This window comes from Prionailurus viverrinus, chromosome A3, assembly GCF_022837055.1.
Source record: "Prionailurus viverrinus isolate Anna chromosome A3, UM_Priviv_1.0, whole genome shotgun sequence".
Lineage (NCBI taxonomy): Eukaryota > Metazoa > Chordata > Mammalia > Carnivora > Felidae > Prionailurus > Prionailurus viverrinus.
The window spans coordinates 125,565,022-125,584,116 of NC_062563.1; the positions used below are offsets into that span (position 1 = coordinate 125,565,022).

Sequence of the window (19,095 nt, forward strand, 5' to 3'; positions counted from 1 at the left end):
CCCTTGACCCAACAATTCCACTTCTATGAAAGTATTCTGTAAATATATGACACTTGTTCAAGTAACGTGTTCACAGTCATTCATTGTAGCATGATGTGTAATAATGAACAGTTAGAAAAAAAGCATTATAAGCCATTAATTGGTGTTTGGTTGAACAAATTATAGTATATTCATTTAATGAAATACTATGATATTGTGCTATCATTAGCCAACAATGAGGTATCTCTACAGTGGTATGAAGTAAGCTGTAAGATATGTTGAATAAATTTTTAAAAACCCCTGTGCAGAATATTGTGCAACCATTTACATAAAAACTACATGTGTGCAATGTGTATGTGTGTGTACACATGTGCATCAGATTTGTATTATTCATAAAATGTAGTGTATCTGGAAGGTGCAAAATATGGGCAAGGATGTGTTCCTCTGCGAAGGCTCATAGTGTGGCATTAGCACCTTTTGAATCTTGTACACTAAAATGTACTAAAATAATATACTATACTAAACTAAAATATTACTAAATAATACCGAAATAATAAATACTAAAATACTATACTATAGTAAAGCATAAAAAAATTAAAAAAATAAAATAATAAACATCAAAAAAATTAAAATAAATAAAATCAAGAAGACAAAAAAAATAAAACAAAACAAAATAATGAAAGCATAAATAAAAATAATTGAAGTGCTTAGAACAGAGCCTGGCACGCAGTACTCGTGAGTGAATCTTATCTGTTGGCCTCCTTCCTCCAAGGCTGACCTGGGTACTTCTCAGTGTTGTCACTTCATTATGTCCACACCTTCACTCTGCCATTATATTAGTGTGTAATAACTGCCTAGATACATGCTTGTCTATCCAGCTAGACTAAACATGACTCCAGGGCAAGGACGATATTTTGCGCCTTATGCACCAAACAGAGACACCAGCAGATAGTAGATTGTTGAGTGAATGAATGTATTAGAGGGAAAAATGAAGGGATGGCACCCGCTCTCTAGAAGCTCATGGTTTAGTAGTGGGACAAGAGTCACACGTGACACATTTCAGTGAATACAGGCCACATATGACAATGACTCTGTGAGCCTCTAGATTTAGAAAGAGAAGGAAAGACTCCCAAAGCAGAGAAGTGATCACAGCTGCAGGGCCAGGGTCCAGGTCTGCAAAGATGGAAGTCAGAGGACAGCTGGTCTAGGACTGATGCAGCATGGAGGCTGCAGCAGAAGGACCGGATCTGGTGTGGCGGGACAATTTGGGAGAGACCCAGCCATGGCCAAGACAGCAGAGCTATACTCAGGTAGACTGCTTCTCCACCAGCCAGGCTGGGAGGTGGCTTGGCCATCCTCCCCCTTCACTACAGCTTCCATCTCAGAGCCGCGCAAGGGCATCTGAGTGGCACCTGACCCTTGCCATCTGCCTCTCTGGGCCAGCCCTCCGGCATGGAGCTGGTTAGCCAGCCTGTCCCCGTATCTTGGTCTCCAGCCCTGTGGGAACTGGGTGTTTTGTCACTTTTGGAAGCTCAGTGCTGGAGTCTGACAGCATGTATGCATCCGTTTCTATACTTGTCCTAAAAATTGGCTGGCCTGCTAGGAAAGATTATTAGTATAATTACTTGCCTTGTCATTAACCGAGACCTGACTTAACCTTGTTAGGTCTTGGGGGCGGGGAAGAAGGGGGCACCGGGCTCAGGAATACTGGCCAATCTCCCCAAAGGGAGATTGCAAATCACTCCAACACTCAGTTGCTTTAGCAAAACCACTATTTAATTCTCTCTCGTGATTCTGTGGGTTGACTGGGTTCAGTCAGCTGGTTCTTCTGCTGGTCTTGCTTGGGGGTCTCTGATGCCGGAACCTTCAGATAAAGGCTGGGGCTGGAGTCACCCGCGGGCTGAACAAAGATGCTGAGTCAGCTGGGCCTTCTTCCTCTCTACGTGGCATCTCCACACAGTCCCTTCAACAGTGTAGCCAGATATCTTACATGGTGACTCAGGGATCTCAAAAGTAAACCTTCTAAGAAAGAGGAAGTAGAAGTTGCTATTTCTCTTGAAGGCTAAGGCTGGAACTGGCTCTGAATCACTTCTGCCACATTCTGTTGAATAGTGTGTCACAGGCCAGCCTGGATTCAGTGTGGAGAGACTACCTCATGGCCTGAGTTTGAGTCATTGAAGACCATCGTTGGAAACGAGCTTACACAGCCCTGCAGAGTGATGGAGGTGATAGCTGAGGCACCAAGAGGGAAGTGAGGGGTGGTCTGTAATGACAGGGATAGATCCTGTCAACTGGGCTTAGGGAGCCTCCCGTGCTGATCTTGGCTCTCTGACATGGAAACGCTGAGACCGGACGGATCTCCTTTACACAAAGCCTCCCCACTCCAGCCACATACCCTGCCTGGGCTCGGGGCCTTGACTCCACTGCCCTCTGAACGTGACCCTTGACAGGTCACTTTAATGCACAGGCTGAAAGAAGTCTTGAGCGTGGCAGTGCGTGTCTGGCCACTGCAGGGGTTCCAGCCTCCTATACCCAACTGCTTCCTAGGTTGTTCCCCTGGGATGTTCCAAAGGTGCCTCAAATTCAGTGTCAAGAACTAATCCCCCACCTCCCTCTTCTTTTTGTTTTTTTTTTTAAGTTTATTTATCTATTTTTGAGAGAGAGACAGAGAGAGAGAGAGAGAGAGTAGGGGAGGAGCAGAGAGAGAGAGGGAGAGAGAGAATTCCAAGCAGGCTCTGCACTGTCAAGCATGGAGTCTGATGTGGGGCTTGAACTCACAAACCGTGAGATCATGATCTGAGCTGAAACCAAGAGTAGAATGCTTAACCAACTGAGCCACCCAGGCACCGCCACCCCCTTCCCCCACCTCCCTCTTCTGAGGGAAGTTTTAACTGGAGCTCCAAGGTCATTTGTCCTTATACAGGAGATGGCTCAAGGGACTCCATGTTGATTCTCTATTAGCAGAAAAGAAAAATCAAGTTCAGTCAAGTCCAGAAGTGTTCTTGATATAGTAAAATGTGGGTGACAACCATGCCTGGCTCAAGATTATCTCCTGATTAGCAAATTGGATAAATTATGTGGAAGCATTAAAAAGTGTAAAATGCTGTAATGGAGGGAGGGACTGATATTTAAGGAAGGTGTATTTGACTTCTGTTGATTTATCTGTCTAGTATTCATTCTCCACTTCTGATAACAGAGCCCCCTTTCCCCTTAAGAAACCTATTCCATGGTTTGGACAGGGCTGGCCTGTTTGAGAAGTAGATACATGCCTCAGGCATAGCCATTATCTCTGACCATTAGGATTGGCTCAGAAATGGGCATGTGAACTCAGACAAGACCAATGAGAGTCCTCCAAGCTTTTTCTGCTCAAGTTCTCGGCAAAGGTAGTCTCTATCAACTGAAGTTGCTAAGGTCAGTATGGCCTCCCATGTTGGGGGGAGAATCCATTTGGGAAATACAGAAAGACAGAGCCCTGCTGACATCACCCAAACCTCTGGATCCAACACTGCCTGAAGCCAGAACAACCCTGACTTTTCAGTTCCATGAGTCAATCAATATATTATCTTTTTTTTTAGCCTGATTCAGTGTCTCTAAAAACAAACACACACACACAAAAAACCCTCTTTACCATTCATTTTCACCATCCCATGACTTACTTGAAGACTTGGCTCAAATTCTCTTTTTCCAAGAAGCCTGCTTGAGGAACCCCATCCTGTAGTATACATGTCATTCAGATTTCATTACCTTGTACTGGTTCATCTGTAATATTATAAATGTTTTGGGGAGGGAGCATTTCTGGAACCCATGTGGTCCTCCTTCCAAGTAGCATGGAAGCTTCCAGAGGGCTGGAGTGCTTTGTGTGGGCTGAGTATCTGCATACTGGGTTCACTGCTTGGGGTGGGGTTGGCGCCTATGTGAGGACACAGGCATCTGTGTGAGGGCATGAGGACAGGTGTGGGTGTGTGCATGTGACCAGAGCAAAGGTGTTGTGCATACCTGTGTGTGTGTAAAAAGCCAGTGTGTGAGCACATACACAGAAAGACGGGCAGTGAGACTGGTTCAGGGACAAGTCCCTGCAGGGCTGGCAGGAGTGTCCCTGCTTCAGCCTCGAAGCCCAGGCACATGTGTGGCAGAGGAACCCAGAAGTGCCCTCCGTAGAGTGGCTGTGGTCTCGTGGTGTGGCCTTTGGTGGAGACTTCCTTTACCTTCATAGCTCAGCTTGGATTCTTCAACCACAGAGGCCTCAACCCTTTCATTTCTGACTCCCCAGCACCTAGCACAAGTCCCAGCATGTTGTCAGAGCCCAGGGGTTAGTGTTGAAGGAATAGATGAAGGAATGAATGCTCTGAATCCAGATGATTGCCTCCCCCTTTTTCAAGCAGCCCAGGGAGGAAGTGACACCCCTTCTCCAGTCAGGCAGGCCAGGCGGTCTGCAGGTGCTGTTCTCTGAACCCCTCACTGTGCTCTCACTCTCCTCTGGCCCTTTGCATGGCCAGGTATCCCTGCCTAAGACACACTCCTCTATCTCTCCCTCCCCTGCATGGCCTACCATCCGAGAGGTCTCAACTAGGACATAAGACACAGCTTCCCCAGAAGTCTGCCCCTGCACACGCTCACACATGCTCTTTTCATGGGGCCCCACAGCACTGGTCCTGGCATTTATGGAAGTGCTTAACACACTGCATTATGAATGCCATGTTTGAGTGCCTGGGGGCTGGGATCATGTCAGATTCTGTTTTTGTTTTATTTCCACTGCCTGGTCTCCATTTGTTCATTTACTCAACAGCTGTTTATTGAACACCCATGAATCTGCCAGGCACTGTTCTAGATGCAGGCAACATGGAGGTGAACATGACAGAGAAGTTCTCTGCTCTCATGGAGCTTCCACCTTAGTTGGGGAGGGAGAGACAACCAGCAAGCAAGCAAGCAAATGCTCAAAATGGAAACAGATCATTTCAATGAGGCTAAGTGCTATACAGGAAAGAAATCGTGGTGATGCAGCTGAGAGCTTGGAGAGCCTGGAGGGGTCAGAGAACGCCTCTTGAAGGAGGCAGTGTTTAAGCTGAGACAGGCAGAAATCTGGGGGAGAATATTCTAAGTAGAGGAAAGATCTGAAGAGCGTCCCCCAGGGTGGCATGGTGCCCTGCCACAGCAGGATGAAGGCTGATTCAAAGGAGCAGTGGGGAGAGCTGAGGTCGGAGAGGCAGGGAGAAGCCCTAATTTTGCAGAATTTCTGGCCATGGCAAGGAACCCAGGTTTTATTCAAATTACAATAGAAAAGTGACGTGACCTTATTTAAAATCTTCAAAGATCACCCTGGCTGTTGTAGAATGGCTGGTAGGGAACAAGAGGAGGCTTGGATTGGGAGACCAATCACGTGGAGGAGACTGTGGCAGTCATGGATGTGGAGAAGAAAGGACGGACTTGGACATATTGAGTTGAATTTATAGGACTTGGTGAATCTCATGTGGCTTGGAAGAAAAAGGGGGGAACCCGGGAGGCCTTCTAGTCTTGGGAGTCTGAGTGTGTGCTGGTGGCAGTTTTGAAGATGGGACAGATCAGATCAGATCAGGGTGGGGACAGAAAGCAAAAGTCTTGTTTTACCTGTGTCAATTTTGAAACGCCTGGTAGATATCCAGAAGAGATGACAAGTAGATATGAGCCTGTAGCTCAGTGGAGAGGTCAGAGTTGAAGATGCAAGTGTAGGAGGCATCGACATGCAGATGGTTTTTAAAGCCTTGATGAGATCATCCAGGTCAAGCGTGTTTAGAGAATAGAGAACAATGACCAGGCCCCAACACATGACGACATTTAGAGGTTGATTGAAACCAACATAGGGGCCTGAGATGGTCAGAGAGAGAAAGAGAGAAGAAAAGTAGGAAGATGGTTTTCCTTGAAACCAAGAGAAGAGAACGTTTCAATGAGACTGAGCCAACCATTCCGGCACTGCTGGTAGAGCCAACACATTGGCAGAGAAGTGACACAGGCTTCAACAACGTGAAGGGTGCTGGAGATCTTGACAAGGCAGTTTTAGTGGAGTGTTGATAATGGAAGCCCAACGTGGGGTGGGGGTGGGGTTATGGAGAGAATGAGGGTGAAGAAGTAAGAGCAGTGGATAGGGAGATCTTCCTAAAGAAATTTTGCTGTGCTGGAGAGCAAGCAATTGGAGCAGTAGCTACTGGAGAGAAGGGGCATCAAGGGGAAAATTTTTAAAATTTATTTTTGTTTTGATTTTTGCTTTTAAAGAGATGGGAGCTCCTAGAACATTTATGTGTGCTGATGGGAAAGATCCTGTGGAGAGGGAAAATTATGATGGAGAGGGGACGATCATAGAAAATTTCATGAGCAAAGATCTTGAGAAAGAAAGATGGGATCTATAGCTCAAGACAGAGTTGGCTTTAGACCGGAATTGGGGTGAGTAGATGGGTACAGATGCAAGTAGGCTTATAGTTTTAGTGATGGGAGAATGAAGAGATTCCTTCTAGCATTTTATACTTTCTCAGTGTAATACAGGACAGAGTGATCAGCTGAGGACTAAGTGGCATTTGAAGACAGAGAAGGTAGAGTGAAATGGCAGAGAGGTATAGGGAGGACGCCATGTTGGGCACCCATTTGAGAATTCTGTTAGTTGAGTGTGATCAGTCACCATGGTGCATGTTTCTCTCAGCCACACTCAGCCACACAGGTGCAGGCATAGAGGAAGCAGAAGTTAAAATGCATGGCTTTTGGACAACCCAGGGTTTGGGCCTGACTGAGCAGATGAAGTCTCTTCAATGTTCCCACTGATCTTGGCCTCACTGACAAAGAAGCCTATGCCGTCACTGCCAGCACCCACCATGTTCAGCACTCAAAAGAATGTCAGCCCTTCCAATGACTGGGGGAACTACCTGGGGGCGGGATAGAAGGGTGAGATCACTGTATGGAATGCTCATTCCTGCGCCCCCAACCTCCTCACCTCCCTGCTCCAGCATGACGTAGACGAATCACACCCATGTGGTGGACCCAGGAACACAAAGATAACACAGTGTGGGGCTGGGTCCTGGCCCCTGACAAACAGGCTGCCCTGGGACCCAGCCCAGCCACAAAGAACTTCTCAGAGGAGTTTTATTGGGGTGCATGTGTGTGTCTCTCTTCTTCACTGTCAGGCACCCACTTGCCTCCAGAGAAAGGGCTCCTTCATTCCTGGGGTTAGTCATCCACCCCTGCGCAAACAACGGGCCCTTTCCACAGCTTTCTCACCCACCCTGGGCCAGGGCCTAGCACAGTCGCTGGCACAGAAAGGTGCTTCATAAATTCTTATTGGATACGTGAATGAATGGACACATCAAAGCAAGCATCCATCCAAGGCAGGAAAACCCTTGCCTTTCGCCTGGTCAGATTGAGCAGCCCCTCTGTCATCTCTTCCCAGCAGTGCCGCCTGGATGAACAAGACCAGCTCTGGCAGAGCAGGAAGGTCTCCAGGTTCAAAGGAAGCGCCCCCTGAGAGGGGAGGGCAGAGAGAGTTCTCAGGGGCTGAGGAAAGAAAGAAAGCCTTTCCCTTCCCTGAGTCTAGTACAAAAGGGCCCGGTGTCACTTCAGTTCTGGACACTGTGGTGGGCATCAGCTTGACTGCCTTCTCCCATGACCTTCTGGTCATAACCCCTTGGAGGCCAGAGCAGCCTCTGGTACATAGGCCCTGGCTCCACACCAGCCATAGGGAGGCTCTCGACCTCAGGCTGAGGGCCCTTTGAGCAGAATGACCGCCTCAGCGACTACAGGGCCAGGAGGTCAGCCAGTCAGAGATCGTACCAAGAAGGAATTGTCATTTCCAGCAGGGCTCCCAGGCCTCGATCCAGCTGAAAGAATTGCTGAAGATGACCTACCCCTGGGGGTCCAAGCCTGAGGGGAGACGGGCCGTCATGACCATTCTCCTGCTCCTCTATCCGTTCCCACCTCTCCTTTGTTGCCAGGATTCTCCTGAACACCCTGGTCACCTACGTGAGAAATGGAAACCGCAAGTGGCTTTCTGGAGAAATTCCGAGCAGTCAACCTCAGGGAATACTCACCAAGCCCTCTGGGAGGGGTTCTCGACCTGGCTGGGAGCCAGGAGAAAGAGTGAAGCCAAGAGGGCTGAGGGCCCAGAAGTGGGGCAGGTGAGGGGTGTCCGCACCTGGCTCCGGGCTCCTGCTGAGGTGCTGGGCAGGAGCAGGCCTCAGCTGTTAGGGCCAGGCCCAGGGATGCTTGAGAGAGCTGGTGGCCTGGCTGTGGCTGGTGAGAAAGGAGCCACTGCAGATGTGAGGGCTGAGAGTAGAGCACACCCTGCCTAGCAGCACCCCTGCCAGGGAAATATCACTCATGAGAAGGCCTTCAAGGAGCTTCCAGGGTGGAAGCTTGCACCTTCCAAGCAAGGAGGTCCTGTGGGTGAGCCTGGCGATCCCTTCAGTAACCGTATTAGTATCCTGGGGGCAGCCGTAACAAGGCACCACAGATTCAGGCTTAAACAACAGAAATTCTTTCTCTCACACCTTTTAGCCCCATAGGAAGATAAAGGTGTTGGCAACGTAGGTTTCTCCTGAGGCCTCTCTCCTTGGTTTGCAGATGGTTGCCTTCTCACTGTGTCCTCACATGGCCTTTCCTGGTATGTCTCTCTCTTCTCACAAGCGCACCAGTCATTGGCTGAGGGCCCACCCTTATGACCTTACTTAACCTTCATCACCTCCTTAAAGGCCCTCTCTCCAAATATAGTCACGTTCTAAGGTACTGGGGGGTGAGAGCTTCAGCATATGAATTTGGGGGGTACATAGTGACTATGGGAAGACTATCGTGACTGTGACTGTGCATGTCATGGAACAATTGACTGCTGGGCCAGTTCCACATATACAGCAGGCCCACTTCCTTTGACTCACCTCATTTTTCCCAGAACCTTGGAGAAGAACAGCCATTATTGGCCCATTTGATGGACAGGCTGAAGCAGAGCAGTAAAGGGGCAGCCCTGGAGCCTCGGTGTCCTGGGTGCTCCTCGTCTACTGTCCCGTGCTTTCCAGCAAGGTCATGTCTGAAGATATCACACCACCCAGCTGGAAGAGCCTCCAGCAACCTGCGTGCTCTCTACCTGTATGATGTAGGAGGAAACTGAGGTGGCAGCCTGCTCCCTAGAGGTGAAGTGATTCATGAGGCCCATAAGATTACTAGCTGATGCCATGTCTTATCTCCTTGACTCACTTCACTCAGGCTCTGACAAGCTCAGTGATTTGCTAAGGGTCAGACAGGTCCTGGCACCCAGAGGGCAGAGCTTATCCCCAGTCCCCCTAGAGGTTCTTTGCAGGCTTCTGGAAACTCTCCTGAGTAGGTATCTCTGGGGTGGGCCATCCTACCAAGGCTCCACCCTGACAGCCTCTGCTCCTGCTCTCCAGGGGTCTTTGTACCTCCCATGCCTGAGAACTCTGTATCCCTGGGCCTCACCCTCATCCCTCCACGTGGGTGTGAGGGGGCTCAGCTCACCGGGGTGGGGGGGGCCTCCTGTGGAGGGATGAGGGCTGTGGCAGGCAAGGTCAGGTGTGAAAGGCAGCCAGGAGGCCAGAATGCCCAGTCTCCAGGACACTAGCCAGTTTGTCAGGGAAGCCATAAGAAGTGCTTCTTTGAGTTGGCCCTGCCTGGTCCCACCTAGTAAGGAAGCTTGACCATGAACAAGGGCTAAGCCCATGAACAAAGGGCTAAGGTCTTACTTTGGTTTCCTGTTGGAAAGCTTCATCTAGATACTTCCAAGGAGTTCAAGCTCTCTGGTGTCTTCCTCTGTGGCCATGGCAGATGAAAGGCCAGAGGGCAGATCTTTCCCTAACCTGGCCATGGCAGGTGAGGGGTCCCTGGGAGGAGCACCATGGCCTAGAGATCTGCTGGGTTTTGACTGTCAGCTTCTTCCAGCCAAGCAAGCACTAGAAGGTCCCCATCCGCCACTTTGGGTTTAATGGTGGCTCCAGAGGTCTTCCTGCCTGACCGTAGCAGCCTGAGTCCATCCACAACCGCCAGGTGGCTTGGGCTACTTAGGATCTCTTCTAATCAGCACCAGCATTAAGGCCCATCCTCACTGAGGCCAGCACATAGTGACCAAGAACGGTCCCTTAAAGATCCTTTCATTGACTGTGGAAAATGGAGCCAGAGAACCCACTTGCTCATGTCACGGTGCCACTGGGTTTGTCTTAATCGCTGCTGCATCCCAAGCTGACCATAGAACCTGGAAGGTGGTGGAGTTGAATCAATAAACAGATTCCCCAGACAGTTCAAATCCCCTTCTTCTGGCCCCACCCACCAGGGGTCACCATCAAGGACTTGAGATTCAGTCCATCCATCGGGGCAGGCACGTGGGGGACACCTCTCCATTATCACCAGGAGCCCACAGTGGGTTGTCTGCATGGGAAGAGACTGTAGGTCTGACCAGGGGCATTGCTGTGAGCGTTGGGCTTTTCAGGAAATAAAGAGGCATTGATTGTGTGAGACCTCTTGGCAGGTAATTGAAACTGCCTGATTCCCCTCAGACCAAACCCTGAGGTGCCCCGGGCTGTGAGCTGGCACGGTGGTTAAAGGCACTGACTGGGGCCTGGCCGGACTCCAGCAGGAGCAGCGTGGGAACGTGGCCTTCAGCCCCTGCTGGGCCCCATGTGGGGGAAGTTGGCCACCAGGTGGGGGAAGTCATCCAGGCCCGAATACCAGGGCCGTCTCTGATGGGCACTTCTGGGCAAACCAGGCTTCAGAGGGCTCCACAGCAGCTGCTGCTCCTGTGCCACTTGTCCCTCCACGTGGCTTCCTAGGACTGCCTTTTGGTGGCCTTGGGGACTCACGGGAATTCCCTCACTCCCACACAGGGATGTGGCCATGGCAGCAGGGCTGAGCAGGGTGTACCCCTCACAGGGACAACACCTGGCCCACCTGGAGGAGGCGGGGTTAGAGCAGAGCGATTCCTGTGATGGGTCGTCTGAAGACCCTGGCTGCACCAGCCTGTCCTGTGTTTCTCCACACCGTTGACCCACCAGTGACTATAAGGTGGGTACAGGGTGCCGGGGGGTGCTCACGTCTAGGGGTAATGAGTGGCTGGCCTGGCAGGCAGCGGTGGCCACAGATGGCTTGTTCTGCCGCATATTCTTGGTCTAGCCTGGCTGCTCTAGAGCCTGAGGCCGAGGCCACAGGAAACCTGCCTTTCCTGTCCAGCTCTCCTGGCCCCTGTCAGGCACCCTGGATGAAGGCAAGGCGCTCTCACCAGCTCTCACATGAACCTCTCTTGGGTTGGGTTCCCAACAAACACGATCTTGCCCAATGGGGCCCACTCACTTTTTCCTTCTTCTCTGCCTGGTTCCAAGGAAAATGGTAGACAGTCTCGGGTTTGCATGCTGGCTCTGGCTCTCCCTAACTGAGGCTTGGGGCAAAGCTATTTATTTTCTCTGAGCCTGATTTTCTCATCTGTAAAACAGAGTGGTGGTTGTGAGAATAATTTGAGAAGATATAGACAAAAACACCTGGCACATTGGGGGCTGTTCGTGGTTGATAGTTCCCACCCCCCACCTCCCAGTCCCCAGAGTCCTGAGCCCTGAGTTTGCCTGTGTCCCCTGGCCTGATCCTGCTAGATGTCACCTTGCCCAAAGCCGGGCCAGACTTCTGAAGCCCTTGCTCTTGGCCCTTTCTGTCCCCAGCGAGCTGCTCCTGTGCGCTCCTTGGGACTTACCGGGCTAAGTCTCACCTCCCAGCCTCATGCTGGCGTTGAACCTGCTTGAACGGGGCGGCCCTTCCCCTGGGCACATCTTACTTGTTCCTTCAGGCCCCTCTCTTCCTGGCTGAACCAAACCTCAGAAGGGCACCCTTCTGAGATGGCGGTTCCCTGTTACTGACTGGGGAGTGTCTGTCCTGTGCACCAGCCAGTCCCTGGGGCTTATGGGGGCGCCCCATCCACACCTGTGCTGGATATCTGCTGCTTCTCCACACCTGACCTGGCTTTGATCAACCTGACCGCAATGTCTTGCCCTCTGAGGGCTTCAGGACAATAATGCCAGCATGGTCATGCCTCCTATCAGCTGGGGTCTGAAGGGTTTCATGCCCAAGATTGCCAATAAACCCTCCCAACAACATCCAGATAAGTATTACTATTCTCACTCACAGAGGAGGAAACTGAGGCCCAGAGAGGTTAAGTGACTTTCCTGAGGTCACTCAGCTAGAAAGTGGTCAATCAGGGATTTGACCCTAAAGTCCATGCACTTTCCACTGAAGGGAGCACTTCCTGGCAGGGGGAAGGAAAGGGTGTGGAGCTATCTCATGGGCAGTCATGGGCAGAGGCTCTTCCCCTGGGGTCTGGCTATGCTGTCAAAAATAGACGGCAGCACCTCTAGCCTTGGAGGTTCATCTTCAGAAGTCCCCTCATCTTTGGGGCTTTAGTGTCTGAGGGAGACTTCCCTCCACAACTTCCCATGGTGAGGAGCCCCTCCTCCCACCCACCAAAGCCTATCAGCCTGCCTGCCTCTCTGCCTGACTCCCCTTGCCCCAGCCCCCTGTTCTGGTTCCACCCCATGCAAAGGGGACTAAAGGTGGGATGGGAGGCAACCAAGTCAGGTTATTTTATGGGCTCAGGGGCTGCCTGCCAAGGCCCAGGATGTGGCAGAAATACTTCATGGCTTCTATCTAGGAGTTTGCAAACAGATCTGGATTCATATAGTGGCTCCAACATTTCTTAGCATGACGCAATGAGAAATTTATTTTGCCTCTCTGAGCCTCTGTTTTCTCATCTGCAAAATGGGTGAATGCAAGGATTAAACACTGAAAAGAAAAGAAAAGGATTAAATACTGAGGAGAGAAGATGGCATTTGGTATTGTGCTCGGCATACAGTAAACGCTCAATAAATGGTGGTAGTTATTATTAACATTCCTCTGGATTTGGATATTCTGGGTGAAGTCATCTACTTGGCACTTTAAGAAACTTCTGGATTTCCTCTCTGTATGGAGATTTCACAGTTTGGGGGGGCTGAGATCAAGGGCCATTCACTAGATAGGGGAACCTGCTGTGGGATCAGAAAAGCCCTCAGTGGGTTGAGCATCTGTAGGGACAAGAGAGACAGTGAAATCATAGTCAGTGGCAGTAGCCCATCTCCTCCAGGGGCCTGAGCCCTGCCCTCTCCTCCATCCCTCTGCTCACTTGCAGCCTTACCCCCTGGCTCCAGTGAGCAGGACGGTCTCAGCAGCATGAGCCTTGAGGATGTGATGAAGGCAGTCTCTGCTCTGTGGTGGTTGTGGAAGGCCTCCCTGCCTCTCATTGCTCAGACCAGAAGGGGCAGGACCCAAGACACAGCAAGACCGGGAGGGAGGAGGGCCTTGGATGCTAGGGTTGGGAGGAGGCTGGGCTTTATGCAGCAGGGTCTGGGAGCTAAGGCGAGAGACCAGAAGGAAGCCAGCAGCTGGCTGGGTGAGGGAGTCATGGGGTAGGAGGTCTTTCCCCAGTCCTACAGCTTGTGCTCCATATCTTTGGAGCCACCATAACAGGGCTGCTAGACAGGATTGTGGCTGGTTACCAAGCCCGCCTGGAGGTTGGACATAGGTCCCCTGGGAGCCAGGCCCCGGCACAATTGTGCTCTCCAGCAGGAAAGTTCTCAACTGGTTTGACTTGATTTCCAGAGCTCCCTGGCTTGGGGCTGGGACCTCAGAGAGAGGGGCTGGGGAAGACAGAGCTTTTGTCTGCATAAAAAAAGCTGGTAAGGGGAGGATTTAAGAGCTGTCTACTGGTGGACAAAGTCAAGGGCCTGCAAGATTTCCAGCAAATGGACCCATCCCAGAGGTGGCCAGGCATTCCTACTCACATGCCCTGGCGGCTGTGCTGGTCACAGCATGGATACAAATTACATGTTATTAGAACAGTCCGGATGATGAAGTCACTGCAGCTCTAATCCTATTTATTTCAATGACAGCTTTGGCAGAGCAGTAAATCTTGCTGCCAACCCTGTCTCTTGTGGCCGGTTCCCCGAAGGAGCTACTGTCAGACGTGACTACAGGGAGGGGTCCTTGTCGGAGCCATAATTCATATTACCTTTTTTCTTCAAATGGAAAATTCTTCCAGGAAAGGCTGCCATGAGGTGTACTGTATTTTTAAAAGATGGCCCCTATGATATATGCCATCTTACATGCTCATTTTGACACTCCTTCTGACAAGTAGAGGTATATGTCCCCTTTCCTTGAATTTGGTTGGGATTCGATGACTGCTTTGATGGGCAGAAGTCACTGCAGAAGTCACTATGTGACTTCCAAAGCTAGGTCAGAAAAATGCCATACACTTCCACCCTATTTTCTTGGAGCTCTTGCTCTTGGAACCTAGCAGTCATGCTGTAGGCAGCCCAGGTCGCTTGGAGAGGCCACATGTGGGTGTTCTGGCCAGCAGCTCCCACTAGGTCCTAGCTGACCATCAGCATCAGCCAGACCAGCCAGGTGAGTGAAGAGATGGTCCAGATGACTGGCCCAGCCAGCATCTGACTGCAATTTCATGAAGGACCCTAAGTGAGAACCACCAGGATGAGCCCAGCCAGCCCCCAGAATTGGGACACATGATAATAAAATGATTGTACAGTTCACTCTCGAATAAGGCTGGGATTAGAGGCACTGACACCCTGTGCAGTTGAAAATATGTAGGGGCGCTTGGGTGGCTCAGTCGGTTGAGCGTCCAACTTCGGCTCAGGTCATGATCTCACGGTCTGTGAGTTCGAGCCCCACGTCGGGCTCTGTGCTGACAGCTCAGAGCCTGGAGCCTGCTTCAGATTCTGTGTCTCCCTCTCTCTCTGCCCTTCCCCCACTCATGGTCTGTCTCTCTCTGTCAAAAATAAGATAAATATTAAAAAAAAAAAATTAAAAAAAAAAAGAAAGTATATAAAGGTTTGACTCCCCCCAAACTTAACTACTAATAGCTTACTGTTGACCAGAAGCCTTACCAATAACATAACGGGTTGATTAACACATATTGCGTATGTTGTATGTATCATACAAGAAAGGAAGCTAGAGAAAAGGAAATGTTATTGAGAAAATCATAAGGAAGAGAAAATACATGAACAGTATTGTACTGTATTTATTGGAAAAATCGGTGTATAAGTGGACCCGTGCTATTCAAGTCCGTGTTGTTCAAAGGTCAAGTGTTTTAAGCCACTAAGATTTGAGGGGATTGGTTACAGAGCAATAGGTCACCAGAACACTCACGGGTGATGATAAGGGACAACCTTTGCCTCTCAGGCTTCTCTGCTATGGGAAAACGCAAGTACACTCCTCCCTCCCAAACTTTCCTTCTTAGATTCTGGAACTTTGTCATATCTGGGTGATTCAATCTTTCAAAGCAGGACTTGAGAGCGGGAATTCCAGTTTTCAAAAGCAGGAAGACTACCCTCTTACTCACTTTCCCAAGGAAGTTATTCTCTCGGGCATTTCGACTAAGAGAGGCAGTTACGATGTCCTGGAAAGATCATGACTCAAATGTCAGGTAGACCCAGTCTTCGTCTGTTCAGGATGACAGAACAAAATACCAGAGGCTGGGTGCTATAAACAATAAACATGTATTTCTCACAGCTCTGAAGGCTGGAAGTCCCAGGTCATGATGCAGGTAGGTCTGGTATCTGATGAGAGCCCACCTTCTGGTTCATAGCCAGTGCCTTCTGGCTATAACCTCACGTGGCAGCAGGGAGACTGGTTCTCTGGGGTCTCTTGCGTAAGGGCACCAATCCCAATCGTATGGGCTCTGCCCTCACGACCTAAGAATTTCCTCCAAGGTCCCACCTCCTAATATCCTACACTGGGGGGCACACAAACATTCAGACCATAGCACCCAGGTACAAATTCCAATTCTGCCACCTCCTGGCACTCTGTCCTCAAGTCAGTCACTTTACTTTGTGCTACAGGATCCTCAGCTGCAAAATAGGAAGGCCTATACCTACCTTACTGGATCAGTATGTCAGTTCGAGATTCTTTATAACCAGTCTTGCTCTGAAAAAGGATTTGAGACAGACGATGGAGATGATGTACGTAAACTGTCTTGCATTAGCAATAACTCATATTTGTCAAATGCTAAGTGCCGGGCACAGTTTTAAGCACTTTGCCCATATCGACTTATTTGATAGTTATAACAATCCAGTGAGTGAAATATTACTGTTATGTGCATTTTACAGATGGGGAGCCCCAGGCACAGAGAGACTAAGTAACTCTCCCAAGGATGCAGTTAGTAGGTAGTGGAGCAGGACTTTGTACCCAGGAAATTTGACCTTAGGGCCCACTATGCCATACTGTCTCTTGGTAAATGGTTAACTCTGGGTCAGAGGCCCTGCTGGCACGAATGTCTGGCACATCCCCTTCCTGAAAGACCCTTGTGAAGAGGTCCAGGGCTTGGACCAAAGTGATACCAGTGGTGGGATGCCTGATCCCGAGATGTGCTAGCGTGGGAGACACAGTAAGGGTGAAAATCACGTCGAGGGCCCCCCAACTGCTGTGGGGGAGAGTGACAACCAGAACACAAAGAAACAGCTAAGAGGACATTTTGCAACATCAGGACAGTAACATCCATCTAGAGACCTCGGGGGCTGAAAATCCGGGAGAGAGGCAGCCACGGGGAAGCCACTGAGACTTGCCCTTTTACTTCAGCCAGGGGACCCTCGAGTGAGTCACCTACCCTCGCCCCTCAAGTGGTGATACATTGTGCACTGTCCTAAATGAGAGTAGGTGCACAAAGTGCTCCATCACCAGAAATGGAAGCTGCCACTTTGCTTTCTAGCTAGCAGGGGATGGAATCCTTTAAGCTTCCTTACAAAAAATATAACTGTTTTGCAGGGAAACGAACTAAAAACGAATAAGGTGCTTCCTGAACTTCTTAAACAGTCATTCGAGCACCATTTAACTTTTCTTCGTGATTCAGGGTTAATCATTATGAACATCATTTCTATACTGAGATGTAACGTGACACTGGGTCAGAGGGCACTGCTTTGCCTAGGTGTGGCTCGGTGCCTTGAGCCGGATGGCCCCAGGCTGCGGGGCTTGAGTATAGTTGATCAGTCTCATCCCTCACTAAGGCTGCCAGCTGTCACTTCTCAGTGCCATCAGGATGTCAGCCCAGAGCAGTTTAACGATACTTTGATTTGTTACTCCTAATCTGTTGTGCATTTACTAACCAGATGCCTGCATTAGTTAGAAATGTTCATAAAAGCAGGGATTCCTGGGTATGAATCATGAATTTCAACAGCTCCAGGTGGGGGAGGTGTTACTGTCATTGGTGACCTGTCACTGACCCTCTTTTATTTAGTTTTAAAATTCTTGTTTTTTCCATAGAACTGTTTCTCTTCCTTCTAGCAATGGGTGTTTATTGTCACTCACAGTAACTTCAGGGCCACTACTGCTTCTATAATACCCCGCCCCCATGCAACCTTGACTCACCTCCTGACAAGCATTTTCTAAGTGCCCCCTGGACAGCCAGTGCCTGGGCAGGCACTCCGCAGGGGGTATCACTAGGGCAGCCCAAGCCATGGCCCTGCCTTCTGGGAGCTCACAGTCTGACTCAGGAGGCCAGGTCAACACACAGGAGCCGTTAGGGAACACACAGGAAGGCCAGAAGCAGGGCAGAGGCTGGCAGGCTGTGGCCCCATGTGGCCAGTATATTAGTGCAATAGGTAGTCAGGAAGGCTGCCAGGAGTTTCAGGAAAGGATATGGGGAGACCAGTGGTGACACATGCTGGATGGCTAATGCTAATTCTCAGGTTCCAAAGAATGCTGGCAGGTAGGAGGTGCAGGCCTCCAGGATCCCCTAAGAGAAATGAGGCATGGCTAGTTTGGGAAGTGTGGTTGGAGCCCTTCAGGATTATTGGCCGATGGAAAAACTGTGGGCCTGCCTTCAAAAGATTTGGGGTTGGGGCTGGGGTGAGGAGAACACCAGGAGACAAAGAGCAAGAAGGGAGGGTGCAGACAGGAGGTCAGAGTCCAGGCTGGGAGAGCCCCAGTGTGAAGGTGGCATAGGGTCTAGGAGGGGGGCAGGCAGTATCTGCCCACTGGGGAAGGGTGCCTGAGCTCTCCAGCATCCCTGGGAGGCCGGCCAGGCGGAGCTCAGACAGAGCTAGTTCAAAGCCCAAGGGAGCCTGCCGACTGGTTCTCCGGGGTTCTGGCTATGGTGTTGCGTCTCTCCAGCCTGTTGTAACAGGCGATCATCAAAGTGAAATGGAGACAGGAAGCCTCACATTTGACCACCTTGAAGTTGGTTTCAGGCGATATTAACTGAGAACGCACAAAATCTCTCCCCCACACACCCCTTGCACACACAAAACAAAAGAAGGTTTTCAGATTTACTGCGGGTCCGGAGCTCACTTGCACATGCGCGGAAGGGCCGGCAGGCCGTTGTTCCCCACTCCCCGCACCAGCAAAGCAGGTTGATTTGAGGGCAGAGGTGTCCCAGGAAATACGGTACGAAACGTCCCAAGAAAGGCCCTGGAAGGGTTTCAGAGGTGCAGAGGTGCCTTGTGGGCCCCCTGACTTTGTTGGCAGTCAGATAATCATGCCCATCCCGAGGCTGGCCTTGCCCGGACATGCCCGGCTCCCAGCCCCACAGAGCTCTGAGGGCCTACCAGACACATACCACACTTGCGGGGCAGGGTCCCGGCAGGGGTTCGGCCCTTTGCCCCAGAGACCTTAGGAGTGGAAGCAGGGGCGGCTGCACCCCTCACGCCCTTCACCTTCTCCTAAATCCTCTGGGTAGACCGTTGCACTTCCACTTTGTTCGGATGAGGCCACCCAGGCCCCGAATGGTGCAGCCATTCCTCCAGGGTCACACGGCTGCTAAGTGGCTAAGCACCGACCCACTGCTGCTTTCAGGCCCCACATGACACGCAGAGGCGGCCCGGGGTGGCATGGGCGGGGGGGGGGGGGGGGGGGGGGGGACGGGGGACACGAATCTCACCAGTTTGGAAATACACAGAAACTCCTGTGTTCCACGAGGCGACAAGATATAAAGGCCTCTGGTCATCCCACGCGTCCCCAGCTGGGCGCCATACAGGGAAGGCCCCCTCCCCAGGGTCCCTGCCGGCCAAGCCGGCCCCTTCCCAGAGGGAGGCGCCCCGGTGGCGGAAGCGCCGAGAATTCCGCGGGCGCGGGTACACGGGC

General features: G+C 50.8%; 1 long non-coding RNA gene across 1 annotated transcript; it reads right to left on the reverse strand.

Annotated features, from left to right (window-relative positions):
• Window positions 1-10,109: 10,109 nt before the first annotated feature.
• Window positions 10,110-19,040, reverse strand: LOC125162315 (uncharacterized). Its single transcript, XR_007150984.1, has 4 exons — window positions 18,893-19,040; window positions 15,897-15,945; window positions 11,281-11,409; window positions 10,110-10,189 (listed from the first exon to the last, which is right to left on the reverse strand). It is a non-coding gene; the product is annotated as an uncharacterized LOC125162315 (long non-coding RNA).
• Between the last annotated feature and the right edge of the window lie 55 nt (window positions 19,041-19,095).